The following is a 14,399-nucleotide window of genomic DNA, read 5'->3' on the forward strand; positions in this document are numbered from 1 at the left end:
TGGCTTCCAAGGAGCACTCTGGTTGTCCTCCTTCCAACACAGATCTGCTTGTTCTTTTGCAGTCCATAGTACTTTCAGTTTGCTCTTCCTACACCATAATTCAAAAGCATCAATAGGATAATTAGTGACAGAAATAGATATATTTGTTTCCTAAATCTATTGTTGTTGTTGTTGTTGTTAGGTGTGTCAGGTAGATTCCGACTCACAGAACTTTTCTATACGATTTCAGAGAAGTGCCAGCTTTATGGTTATCCTATTTAGAGAGCTTATCCAATGTTTATCCTATTAATAGTGCATTCCTGAGCTGTGTTAATAATAAACAAAAACCAACTGACAGGACTGAGTTAAGAATAAACTAAAAGCAAACCCACTGGTATCGTGCAGATTTTGACTCATAGCAACCCTATATAGAGTTACTGAGACTGTAAATCTTTGCAGAAACTGATAGACATATCTTTCTCCAGAGGATACACTGGTCAGTTGGAACCAATGATCATTTGGCTAGCAACTGATGCTTAAGAATAAATGCTTAAGAAATAGATGGTGTTAGCAGTAATGATCACAGTTGTGTTTAGGCTGCCTGAGATTTCACATAGTGTATACAATCGAAGATTCTTCTACATCTTTCTGGTTCATCCCAACATTTTTACTTTCAATCTTTTTATTTTTTGATATTTGTAGTCCCATATGCAGTTTAATGAAATAGAGAACTTCAATATCCATTACCAAGTTTCCCTCAGTGGTAACATCTTACAAACTATAGTAAATGATACAACCAGGATACTGACATTGATACAGTCAAGATACAGATAATTTTTATAATCACAAAGATTCCTCCTATTGCCCTTCCCCACTTGCTCCATCCTCCAATCAACCTGAATGTCTCTTTTTGTTGTTGTGTGCCTTCTGGTCAGTTCCATTAATAGCAACCCTATAGATTTTCCAAGGCTGTAAATCTTCACTGGAGTGATGAGCCTCATCTTTCTCTTGTGGTGTGACTGGTGTATTTGAACTGCCAACTATGCGAATGACAGCCCAACACATTACCCACTATGCTACCAGGAACTCCATCTGAATATCTGACAACCATTAATCTCCTCTATTTCTGCAGTTTGAAAAAATGCTATATAAATGGAATCATACAATAGGTTATTTTGGGGTTTGCCTTTTTTCAGTCAGCATAATTCTCCAGAGATTCATTCAGGTGTTGGTCATGTGAAGAGCATTTACATGTGATGCATGTATTCAATTATTTTGCCAACGTTTTAATTGAACTATTTATTGCCTTTTGTTTCTTTAGTTGGTAGTTAGTTCTTTATTTAATACATCCATATTACTTTGATAAATATGAAGCTTGAAAATGCTTTCTCCCACTCTGTAATTTCCTTTTCAACTTCTTAACAGGTCTTTTATAGAGCAAACATTTTTAATTTTGATGAAGTCAAAGTTCAAGTTATTAAAAGTATCCTTTTATGAATCATGTTTTTGAAATCATCTACATGTAATCATTTTCTAACTCAGATTTTCTTCTTTCTATCTCAAATTTAGGAGTTTTATGATTTACATTTAAGTGAAGGATATATTTGAGTTGGTTACTTCCATAAGAGGTGAGACTTGGGTTGCTGTCCGCTCAGAACAGTGGCTTCCAAGGGGATCTGCTTGGCCACTTAAATTCAAGGCAGAGAGGTTACTTCAGAAGGTAATGGTGACTGTTTTTTGAAAATTCCCGAGGGACAGTGATGGTGGATTTTTTTTTTTTTTTTTTTCAGAGTACTCAGGACAATCACTGGACTAAAATTAGGAAGACAATTTAAGAAAATTGAAAACTGCATCAGTTAAGAAAACCTCTAGGGGAAGTTGAAAGAAGGAAGTGGTTTTGTGTTTTGTTTTTTCCCCATAATGAAAATGCATCTGCTGAATTCTTCAAGAAATGGCTGATCTATGAGAATTTCATTGTGAAAACCTACCCCATCCACCCTACAACCTTGACCTTGCCACTTTATCCATTCATACTTTTTGTTTTTGTTCCCCAAACTCTAAGGAAATTAAAAATGAACTTGATTTGAGTCCCTTAAGTATGTCAAAACTGCCATTTTGCTATGATCTGAACCTGGAGGTGAGTTCAGGGCTACGTCTGTAGAATGTCTAAGGGCAATAGTCTTAGGGGTTCAACTAGTCTCTGTCAGACCAGTAACCTGTTCTATTTTATTATTTTGAGTTTTGTTTCACATTTTTCTCTCCACTCAATCTAGTATCTTCTGCTGTAATCACTTTCCGAGTGGTCAACAGTGGTAGCTGGACAACATTTAATTCTTTGGTGTCCTGATGTGGTGCTATAGCACTGCACTGCACTACACTGCTAACTGCAAGATTGGTGGTTCAAGTCCAATAGCCGTTCCTTGGAAACCCTACACAGGGTTGCCATTGAGTCAGAACTGACTCGATGGCACTTATGAACAACAACAACAAAGTTCTGCATTAGTCCTTTGGATGGATGTTTCCATGTGTCTTTGATTTTCTTTGTACTGGATGGGAAAAGACAATGGTTGCACCTTAGAGCTTTGCTTACAAGGTTGCTACTCATCAATGTGGGATGCAGAATGTTGCCTTTGCAGACTTTGTTCTGTCAATTCACAACCATCAAGATAAAAAGTATTGCAACCTACCCTTAATCCTCAGATCAATCCATAAGGAATCATCACATAATCACCACATTACATCATTTCATAACTGCCAAACCACAGAGACTCATGCCCCAGTAAGGTGAACATATTCTTATGGACAAAGTTCAATCTATGAGAGCCTTTAGATTTAAAATGCTTCATATATAATACATATTAAGGAGCTCTGGTAGCATAGTGGTTATGAATTGGGCTGCTAACTTCAGGGTCAGCTGTTCGAAACTACCAGCTGTACCATGGGAGAAATATGAGGCTTTCTGCTCCATTTAATATGTACAGCCTCAGAAACCCTAGCCAGGGTTGCTATGAGTCAGAACAGACTCCATGGCACATAGTCAACACCACCACCATAATGTATATTGTCAAAAGGAAAACAATTATTACATTAATATCTAGTTTATCACCAAGTTTAAAGCAATAAGCATGTGTTAACTCATTTGGGAAATGGATAAAAAAAAAAATGGGGGTGGAGGGATAAAAAATGACGTGGAGCCATATCTGTCCTCCATCTTCACAAGGAAGGAGGAGAGGAATAGCCATCATCAGCTGAAGGTCACTCCTATAAAGCAGCGGTCAGACATCATGGCTCCAGCCTTCAATCTGCTTATTCTATTCTGACACGAACACTCCTTACCACAGACTCATACTTCTCTTCAGGTTTGATAATCCATTGCAAAGGCCTCACAGAACTCACAGACAACAACACAGTTATGAGGTTTATTAGGGAAATGTACAGAGTACAATTAAGGAGCTCTGGTAGCATAGTGGTTACAAATCCAGCTGCAAAACGCAAGGTCAGCAGTTCTAAACTACCATCTCTTCCGCGGGAGAAAGATGAGGCTTTCTGCTCCCGTAAAGATTTTCGGCCTCAGAAACCCTGTACGGGGTCACTATGAGTCGGAACTGACTCAACACATCACAACAACAACACAGGGTACAATTTAGGATCAGAAATAACTCGGGCTACTGCAGCTGTGTGGTCAAGAAAGTCCCTTCCCAGACATACCTCAAAGACACCTAGTTCTTGTCTGTGATATCTCAGTCATATGGTCCCTTAGCCTCTGCTTTGCTTGGGAAGTATTACAAACCCCCTTTAGCACGGTCTATAAATACCAAATAGGAGCCCTTGTGTTGCAGTGTTGGATAATCACTGGACTCCTAGTCACAAGGTCGAGGGTTCAAATCCACTAGTGGTTCTTTATAAACTCTATACAAAGTTGCTATGAGTTGGAATCAACATGAGGGCACTTAACAACAGCAATATAATTGTCCAAAGGACATATTTGGCAAACCAACCTCCTACCCACAAGCCTTCAGTTTTGCTGCATCTGTGGACTGGGAGCCCGCTGCTGCTAGTGCCACTCCTGTCGCCACGGCTTTTCTGGGCAAGAGTCTCAAACTCTGCTTGTGTCTCTTCTTGATAGTCCTCGGATCATCTGTCTCTCCTTCTGAAAAGACTCCTTTTAAACCCAGCAGAATGGAAAACTAACCAATCCCTGAATTACAGTCATTTTATGGGAGTTAAGAGGATTATGGATTAAGAGCCATATCAAATAAACTCACTGTACTGCAGGGTCTTGTTAAGAGTCCCAGAAGGATTCATACACTGTACCTGATTTAGAATGCTGCACTATGAGATTTTAAATGAACCTTGAGGCTAAAAACACAATGACTTAGGGGACAAAAGTGACTAAAAAGAAAGTATCTTTACTTTTTTATTAACATAAAAAATCCATTCTGTCATTAATAGATTGTGGTTGTAATTATTGCAAAATTTGAGACAACTTAGCAAAAATTAATTAAAACTGATAGATTTGGGGAAAGATAAGTATCTACATTAAAAGTCACCATACATTTTTAATGTATAAAATATGAATCTCTACTTAGGAAAAATAAAATTTATGTGACCTGGGATCACTGTAAGATCACTGTCAAATGATAGACATTTTTGCAAAAGTGCATGAAAGTTATAAAACTCAATTTTTAAGCAATAAAGTAAAGAGAGAATTTTGTCACTGGGATAGATTAAAGTTTCTGACTAAATGAATTTTCTTGCCAAAGGGGCTTACAGTACTTCATAGAATCTATTTCCCTGACAGAATAAATCATTGCATGTGACAAAATGCAGTTCCTCAGAAAGGATTTAGCTTTCCCCCCAAATCCATTGCCTTTGTAGAAATATATTTTGCAAGACAGCAGCAGTTCCAAATCCCAGAGTTTTATGGAGAGAAAAGCATTTATACTCAGCAGTGTAAATGCTTCCAAGTAGTGAAGAGTTAGCAAATAGATTGGTAAAGGTGTGAGGGGTATAGATTTTAAAATGCATGTCAAAGTTCACTTTGAGTTAGCAATTGGTGATTCAACACTCAAAACAACAAATTTATTGTTAAAATCTGTATTGGGCACATTTTTAAAAAACTTATGTTCACTATGGTACAGAACTAGAATGAAGGGCAGAAATTGATAAGTACAAAACCCAGAATAGAACATGTAATTAGAAGGATGAATTAGAAACTTCCAGAATGTTCTTGTTTGAAATCTAATAATTATCATATCAAATTACGTATATAAAAGCCACATATATGTGTAAAACTCACTGGGGAAAGGCTTTGATACTTAAATCCTATTCTCCAAAGAAGCCATCATAAAAAGAGTTAAGAAGTGAAAGTCCCAAAAACAGTTTCAAATATTTGAGAGAAAAATATGGGCCAAAAGAAATTGACAGATTCTCAAACAGTGACCAAGTATATCTTTGTTTTTGTTTGTTTAAATAATTGAAAGCTATCAATCTCTAATTACAAAACTATTCATTAGAAGGAAGCAAGTGCTTGGATGATATCGGTATACTTGCAGCAAGATGGAAGCACAAAAATCTGGTTAAAACACACAAAGGAAAAATATTGGCTAAACAACTTTATAAATATGCAATTAATTTAAAAACCAGAAACTAAATTTCTATTAGTAAAACTCTACTGTTCTTGGTCTCCTATTCAGTACTGGATATATAATCTGTGAGCCGTAATGGAAATAAAAATATGGGGCCCCTTGTTAAAGAATTGTTCAAGAGTTTCAAGATGATGGTAACAGAGCATTAAACCAAATTGACATTCTTTTGAGCACATAAGATTTTGTGTGAGTGCCCAGAAGGCAAGAAGCCAGTCCTCCTCCTATTTAGAGAATGTTTAGCAAGACTTGGAAAGTTAATGCACTTGGCTATTAACCAAAAAGTTTGGAGGTTCAAGTCTATCCATAGGCACTTCAGAAAAAGACCTGCTTATATACTTTTGAAAAATCCGCCACTGAAAATTCTGTGGAGCACTGTCCAACTCTGGGGACAAACATGGGGTCATCATAAGTTGGTGCTGACTACACAGAACTTGTTTTTCTTTTGAATGGTAGCAAATGACAATATAAGTATTGGAACCTTTATTTTGTCTAAAAATCCTAGTAAAGGTTGCATGTTGTTGTTAAGTGTCGTCCAGTTGGTTCCAACTCATAGTGACTCTACCTAGGGTTTCCAAGGAGTAGTTGGTGAATTTGAACCACTGAGCCTGTCGTTAGCAGTCCAGTGCTTATCTACAGCGCCACACCAGGACCCCAAAGACTACATATTGTTGCTGTTGTTGTTCAGTGCTGTTGAGTCATTTTCACCTCATAGCAACCCTGTCCTCAGGGTTTCCTAAGGAGCAGCTGTGAGTTTAACCACTGACCTTGTGGTTCAAACCAACCTTGCGATCCAGTGCTTTATCCACAGTGTCATCCCAGGACTCCATAGTGATGCCCCCTCCATTCCTTTCCATTGCCCTCTTCTCTTTTTCTTAGGGTATTTTGTCTTTCACATATTCATTTAACAGCCACTTACTGAGCGCTCATATCCCAGGTGTACTGTAACACACAGAGATACTACAGAGACTAGGACAGCCACAGTGTTTGCAGTCCTGGGCTCCAGATGCTTACCACTCTTAACATTCATATTCCATATGCTCCTTCTTCACTCAGAAGACAGCTCACTCCAAATCATGTATCCCAGAAAAGTAATAGACCTTGTTACCAGGCTCTCACAAAACCATTAGACATTTCACCTACTATATCAGACACTGAAACACTAGATTGCTAAAAACAAAGATGGCAGTTCAAACCCACCAGCCTTTCCTTGGGAATCCTAGACATATACAGAGTGGTTATGAGTCAGAACTGACTTGGCGACACTTAACAACAACGACATATCCAAAATGGAGTCCTGGAGCGGTGCTGTAGGATAAGCAGTGGACTGCTGACCACAAGGTGAGTAGTTCAAACACACCAGCCAATTCTTGGAAACACTCTAGAGGGTCTCTATGAGTTAGAATCAACTTGACAGCATTTAGCAAAAACATATCCACAATACGTCTCTGCTGTTTCCATTTTGTCATGTGATCAGAGTGTGTACCATCGTCTTGTTATCAGTCACTACAACTTAAGGTCTGGATTGTTATTCCCTCAGAGGCTTTGTTGAATATATACTTCTCTTCTCCATCTCTATTTCCCACCAGCCTTTCTACAATGTAATAGTGTCTCCTGTTCTTCGAAACACTTTTAACTTGTCTTCTTACTCTTTTTAAGGGCAGTTTGTTTTCTTAATTCATACACAAAACTCAGTGTTATACAATTTAAATAAAATTCACTTTAAATAAATACAAGGAACTCTTCATTTACTATTTTGTTTCACTTTCTGCAGTGTTTACACCGTTCACTTCTCCCAGCTTCAGTTTTGCTTTTTGCCAAAAAAGATTAGTTTACCTTTTGTCTTTAATTTTTAAGATTTTATAAAATATTTGCATAATTTCTTAAAGACTTAAAACCCTAGAGAAAATAGGCATTCCTCATTTCTTAAACTCAGTCCCAACTGATACCATGGACAAGTTTATATACTGATGTTGGAAGGATAGCAGAAAGAAACATTGATAATAAGAGAAAAGGTGAGACAGATAAATTGGCAACTATATTCTCACGCACATCTTCCAAGATTTGTGACTGTTCACAATATGTACTTTAATATTTCTAAACACTATGCTGCTTTTAAGGTTTTATCATTCAGATGAACTCTTTAGCTTTTGTAACTGATTGTCACCCCCTTTTGCTTACTATGGATATATTACTAAATGACATTTGAAAGAAATATAGATCACAAATGTATTACTGGACATGTTTCCTATTTATAGTGTGCTTTGGAAATTACTTGGAAGTACTTAACTTTTGTAACTGAGCCTTATTCCTCAGAAATATAAACTTTGCCTCTCTCAAAATTTCTTATAGAGAGAATAATAAATTCTGGCTCATTTCATAATCGGTTTTTAGGATCTTAACCATAACTATTATTCAGTTAAGGAATGTCCATATTTTCTCACATAATGTTATGTTTTAACTGGTATCAATGGCTTGCTTTCTTTAATTTCTTATTTTTTAATATGCTTCTTCTTTGCTATGTTGTTACATGCCATTGAGTTGATTCTGACTCATAGGGACACTGTATTGGGTTTCCAAAGAATGATTGATGGGTTTGAGCTGCTGACCTGTGGTTAGCAGTTTAGTGCTTACCCTATAATGTCACACCAGAGCTCCTCTTATAATAGTTGATGTTGTATTGTGTTCCATCAAGTTGTTTCCAACTTATTGCAACCTTACAGAACAGATTAGAACTGCCTCATAGAACTCCCTAGAATGTAATCTTTGTGTGACACTATAGGCTAAACACTAGACCACAAGGTTGGTTTGAAGAACAAATCAGTAGTTTAAACTCACCAGCTACTCATTAGAAACCCTACACAGGATCGATGTGACTCAGAACTGACTTGACAGCACTTAACAATAACAACAACAATTTTTCAGTAGCCCTGGTGTGGCATTGGAGGATAAGGACTGGACTCTACCCACAAGACTGGCAGTTTAAATTCACCAGTCACTCTTTGGAAACATTATAGAGCATCCTATGAGTCAGAACTGCGTCAACTGCACTTTGCAACAACGACAATAACGGCAAACTTTTGATTAGCAGCTGAACACTTGACATTTAAAGCCCCCAGGACTCTTTACTTTGGTATCACTGGTATTACAATAAAAAGAATTACTCTAATCCTTTAGCTATAAACTTTATACACACACACACACACACACACACACATATACACATACATATATACAACTAAATTTTATTTTTTATGTATGGTCTTTCAAATTATAATCTTTGCCTCTTGTATATTTTCAATTCTTTTTCTAACAGCACATTATACTCGTATATTTTCTATGATTTATTTTTTCTTTTAGGAAATCATATATATTATTAGGAGTCCTGGTGTGACATCGAGTGTTAATACACTGGACTGCAAGGTCAGTTTGAACAGAAAGGTCAGTGGTTCAAGTTCATCAGCTGCTGTTCTGAAATCCTGTACAGGTTTGCTATGAGTAGGAATCAACTTGACAGCATGTAACAACAAACAACATATACTATTACGATACCTGGTACAAATGGAGAAGCTAGACTTTAGTCAATGCTTTGGTTACATTTATGAAAAACACAAATATGCTTTGTGACCTGGGTATATACAAATATACATGTAGTTTTTCTAGTATTTTAAACATTTGATTTCTGAGCTGTCATGTCATCATTATCTTTTATCTTCTTCACAGTCATCAAAATGATTAAATATCTGTTGTGCCCAGGGTTGTGGTAGCATTTGCCCAAAGAGAAGTACACTTTAACTGGTATTGCTCCCCAAAAGCAGCTAGTTATTGTTGTTATTAAGTGCCATCTAGTTGGTTCCACTTAAGGCGCTCTGGTAGCATAGTGGTTACGAATCGGGCTGCGAACCTTAAGGTCAGCGGTTCGAAACTACCAGCCACTCCGCGGGAGAAAGATGAGGCTTTCTACTCCTGTAAAGATTTACACCCTCGGAAACCCTGTACAGGGTCGCTATGGGTCGGAATCGACTCGACGGCACTTAACAACAACAACAACAGTTGGTTCCACTTACAGTGACCCTGTATAGGGGCTCTGAGGAGTGGCTGGTGAGTTTGAACAGTCAACCTTATGGTTAGCAGTTCAGTGCTTAGGCAATGCACCACACAGGGTACACAAAAAGCTAGTAAATGAGCTCATATTTTAATATAAACTTAATACATTTTATTGAGAATTAAATACCATTATGATTCCTGATGGACTCCTGGTATGGCACTGTAGAATCAGTACTGCACTGAAAACCACAATATTGGCAGTTCATACTCACCAGTTGCTCCTTGGAAACAATATACAGGGATGTATTATAAGTCAGGCTCAGCTTCACAGCACTTAACAACAACAAATGACTTCTGGTAAGGAGCTCTGGTAGTGTACCTGGTCATGATTTAGTCTGCTAACCGAAAGGTCAGTAGCTCAAATCTACCAGCTGCTCTCCATGAGAAAGATGAGGCTTTCTGCTACCATACAGATTTATAGGCTTGGAAACCCTATACAGGGTCATTATGAGTTGGAATTGATTTCCACCATGCATAAGCCTATACAGGGTCTCTATGAGTCAGAAACAACTCAACGAGCTTTAACCACAACCATAATGATGATAGTGGAAACACCGTGGCTCTGTTGAATACCCACTGGACTGCAAATCACAAGGTTGGTGGTTCAAGCACACACATTGCTTAGCATGAGAAAGCGGCAACTCTCTGCTCCAGCAAAGATTCACAGCCTCAGAAACCCTATACCAGTTTTCTATGAGTCAGAACTGATTTGATAGCATTTAACAATAACAACATGTTGGTAATGAGAAGTCCTGGTGTGGTGCTGTAGGATAAGTAATAGACTGCTAACCTCATAGTTGGCTGTTCAAATCCACCAGCCACTCCTGAAAAAACTTAAACAAAGTCACTATGAGTCAAAACATACTAGCTGACACTTAACAACAATAAATGATGGTAATGAACAATGTCTAGAGGATCGATGTTCTCTATTTATGCTTTCCCTTGATTTTCCAGAAACCACTATGACAAGGTAAAAAATATCTGTCATTTACCTTAGCCTTGTCTACATGCTTTAGTGGCAATGGTATACATTCCAGGTTTCTATTCATGAGTAACCCATGGAAAGTAGCAGTGTCGCACCACTACTGCAATGGTGATTTGGGTAGATAATCTGAGTCATCAAGACCAAGAGACTTCTCTACCAAAGGACACAAGATTTGTTCTTGTTATTATTTTTGATAAATGCCTAACTTTTCCTTTGGACTCTTCTATGGATAATCATAGAGAGGAAATTTATAATTGAGGATATCCAGAAGTAGCAACAATTTCACATTTTTCTATGCAGTTGCTTTAATCTTTCTTTAGTAGCTGTTGGGTGATAAAATTCAGCAATTCTATTCCAAAACCCATTCAACTGGGAGTCTCTTAAAGTATAAAATTTTAGTGCTATCCCAGGCTTAACAAATGCACAATTTTAAATTATTGACTTCTATATGCTATGGATCTATTACCAAAAGAAATATTTGAAAGAATTATAGAACATAAACATATATTGTTGAGCATATTTCCTATTCAAGATTGTGCTTTGTAAACTAGTATGTGGGAAGCAAAAATTGTCTTCACAAACTAGTGTGCCTTTAAGTCCTTATAGCCAATACAAGGAGATGATAAATAAGATACTAGTATCCTCAAGGCACTTACTTTATCTCTAGAGGGGGCCTAACCTCTATATAACATCTCTTATTGATTATATTTCAACATTAGCAATCTATTTTAGTTTACCCATATGTATAACAGGAAAAAAAGCAATACTTGGAACAAGTTATTTCTTTTAAATCTGAAGTTTAGTTTTACAGCACTGTTCATTTTTTAGAGTCTCTCCTATACATATAAGTCCATAGATACATTCTTGCATGAGTTTAGCTCTAGGGACAAAGCAGTGTCTACAGACAAATGTGTAATCTCTCTGATAATAGAATGAAAACTATGTGTTATGGATAGAATTGTGTCCTTAAAATGTATGTTTCAGACTCTTAACCACTCTAACTGTGGATTTAATTCCAGTTGGAAATAGGGTCTTACTTGTTACACTAAGGAGGTCATGTTAATATAGGGTGTTTCTTAAACATTTTTGAGTTATATAATTAGTAAATTATTAACAAAAAAGCCAACACAAAGGTAGGGTAAATTAAATGTCACCCAGGAATCTGGTGAGGTGCTGTAAGATAAGCGCTCGACCGCAAGGTCAGTTAGAACCGCAAGACTGGGGGTTCAGTAGTGTACTGTCATATACTGAAATAGTAGCTTACGTACTCAGTAAATAAATTACATAATCATTTCATACTCTTATAATAGATTCATTGGAATAATTTAATTGAAACATTTAACTGATTAATTCAAATATGTGTGATTCTGGGAAAAGCTTGTGAAGGATTACACCAAGATTTTAACACGGCCTTTTTTCTCTCTCCCTACGTGACTGCAGGGACAGCACGCACTGAACCTCCCATGTGCTTCTATTTGATGTTCCCAAATATCTAGACATCTGCTGGTCTCATAAACATAGTGGCCTCTACTACATTTGGGGACACAGGTAACACCAGCTTGTTTTTATTCACAAATTGTATGAAACCTGTTTGAACATGACCAGAGAATGATTTTTGTCTACTAAGATAATGAACTCCTGGCTGAGCACTTCTCTTCCCCTTCAGTATTGTTGTCGAGGACAGTACTGTTCAATAGAGTATTCTTAGTGATAGAAATATTTTAAATCTGCATTGACTGTGTATAACTTAAAGTGTGATTAATGTGAGTAAGGAACTGAATTTTTAATTTCCTTTCAGTACAATAACTTAGACATAAATAAAAACATGTGTTTATACAACACAGATCTTGGACTTTAGGTTTGTGTTCTTAAGAATAAAAAATAAATTTAGTACATATCTAATTGTTGTTGCTGCGAAGTGCCATGAGCCAGTTTTAACTCATAGAAACTCTATGTAGGCTTTCCAAGAAGCAGCTGGTGAGTTTGAACCATCAACCTTGAGATTAGCAATTCAGTGCTTATTCTACACCACCACAAATACCTTACTGGAAATGATTAATTTTATTGTATAGTACATTCTATATAGTTCCTTACATGCCAATAATTTCTTATGACCAATACAATTCTCGGGTAATATTTTCTTCTAGTTGAACAAAAATGGGGAATGTGAAACAGCTTTAATAAGAACCAAGCATCGTGTGTTAGGAATTGTTAAATGCTACAGGGAAAAGCTCTGGTAGCGTAGTGGCTACGAATTGGGCTGCGAGCCGCAAGATCAGCAGTTCGAAACTGCCAGCTGTTCCAAGGGAACAAGATGAGGCTTTCTGCTTCTGTAAAGATTTACAGCCTCGGAAACCCTGTACAGGGTCACTATGAGTTGGAACCGACTCCACGGCACATAACAACAACAACAACAAAGAAAATCAGATACCTGGTACTGTACTGTAGAATAAGTATTGGGCTATGGAGTCCTGGTGTGGCACTGTGGGTTAATGCACCAGACTGAAAAGCCATTTGAACTGCAAGGTTGACAGTTCAAGTTCACCAGCTGCTCCTCAGAAACCCTATACAAGGTCGCTATGGATCCGAACCGACTTGATGGCACTTAACAACAACAAAAACTCACCACAAAATCTTCAGTTTAAACCCACCAGTTGTTCCTCTGAAGCCATATACAGAGTCACTATGAGTCAAAACTGACTCGATGGAGACAGAAACAACAACCAAGAGAAAAGTAAAATTAGATGGAAGATGTTGTTGGTAAGTGCTGTTGAGTTGGTTCCGACTCATGGCAACACTGTATAGGTTTCTGAGGAGCAGCTGGTGAGCATGAACTTCTAACCTTGTAGTTCAAACTGACCTTGCAGTCTAGCACATTATCCTGGAGATGATGTTGTTAGGTGCCATCAAATCAGTGCCGACTCATAACAATCGTATACACAGCAGAACGAAACACTGCCCGATCCTGTGCCAAGCTCACTACTGTTGCTACAATTGAGCGCATTGATGCTGCCACTTGACCAATCCATCTTGCTGGAGGTCTTCCTCTTTTTATCTGACCCTCCACCTTACCAAACATGAGATCCTTTTCCAGCAACTGGTCCCTCCTGACAATATGTCCAAAGTATGAGAGACGAACTTTGGCCATTTGGCCTCTAAGGAGCACTCTGGCTGCACTTCTTCCAACACAGATGTGTTGGTTCTATGGACAGCCCATGGCACTTTCAATATTCTCCTCCAACACCATAACTTAAAAGCATCAATTCTTCTATGGTCTTCCTTATTTACTGTCCAACTTTCACAAGCATATGAGGTTATTGAAAGTACCATGGCTGGGGTCAGGGTGCACCTTAGTCCTCAAGCTGACATCTTTGATTTTCAACACTCTAAAAAGTCTTGTGCAGCAGATTTGTCTAAAGCAATACATCATTTGATTTCTTGACTGCTGCTTTCATGAATGTTGATAGTTGAACCAAGAAGAATGAAGTCCTTGAAAATTTCAATCTTTTCTCTGTTGATAATATTGTTTATTTGTCCAGTGGTGAGGACTTTTGTTTTCTTTACATTGAGATGCAATTCATGCCAAAGGCTCTGGTCTTTGATCTTCATCAGTAAGTATATTAAGTCCTCTTCACTTTCAGCAAGCAAGGTTATATCATCTTCATATTGCCAGTTGTTAATGA

The sequence above is a fragment of the Chrysochloris asiatica genome, unplaced genomic scaffold (genome assembly GCF_000296735.1).
Source record: "Chrysochloris asiatica unplaced genomic scaffold, ChrAsi1.0 scaffold00093, whole genome shotgun sequence".
In the NCBI taxonomy this organism is placed as follows: Eukaryota; Metazoa; Chordata; class Mammalia; order Afrosoricida; family Chrysochloridae; genus Chrysochloris; species Chrysochloris asiatica.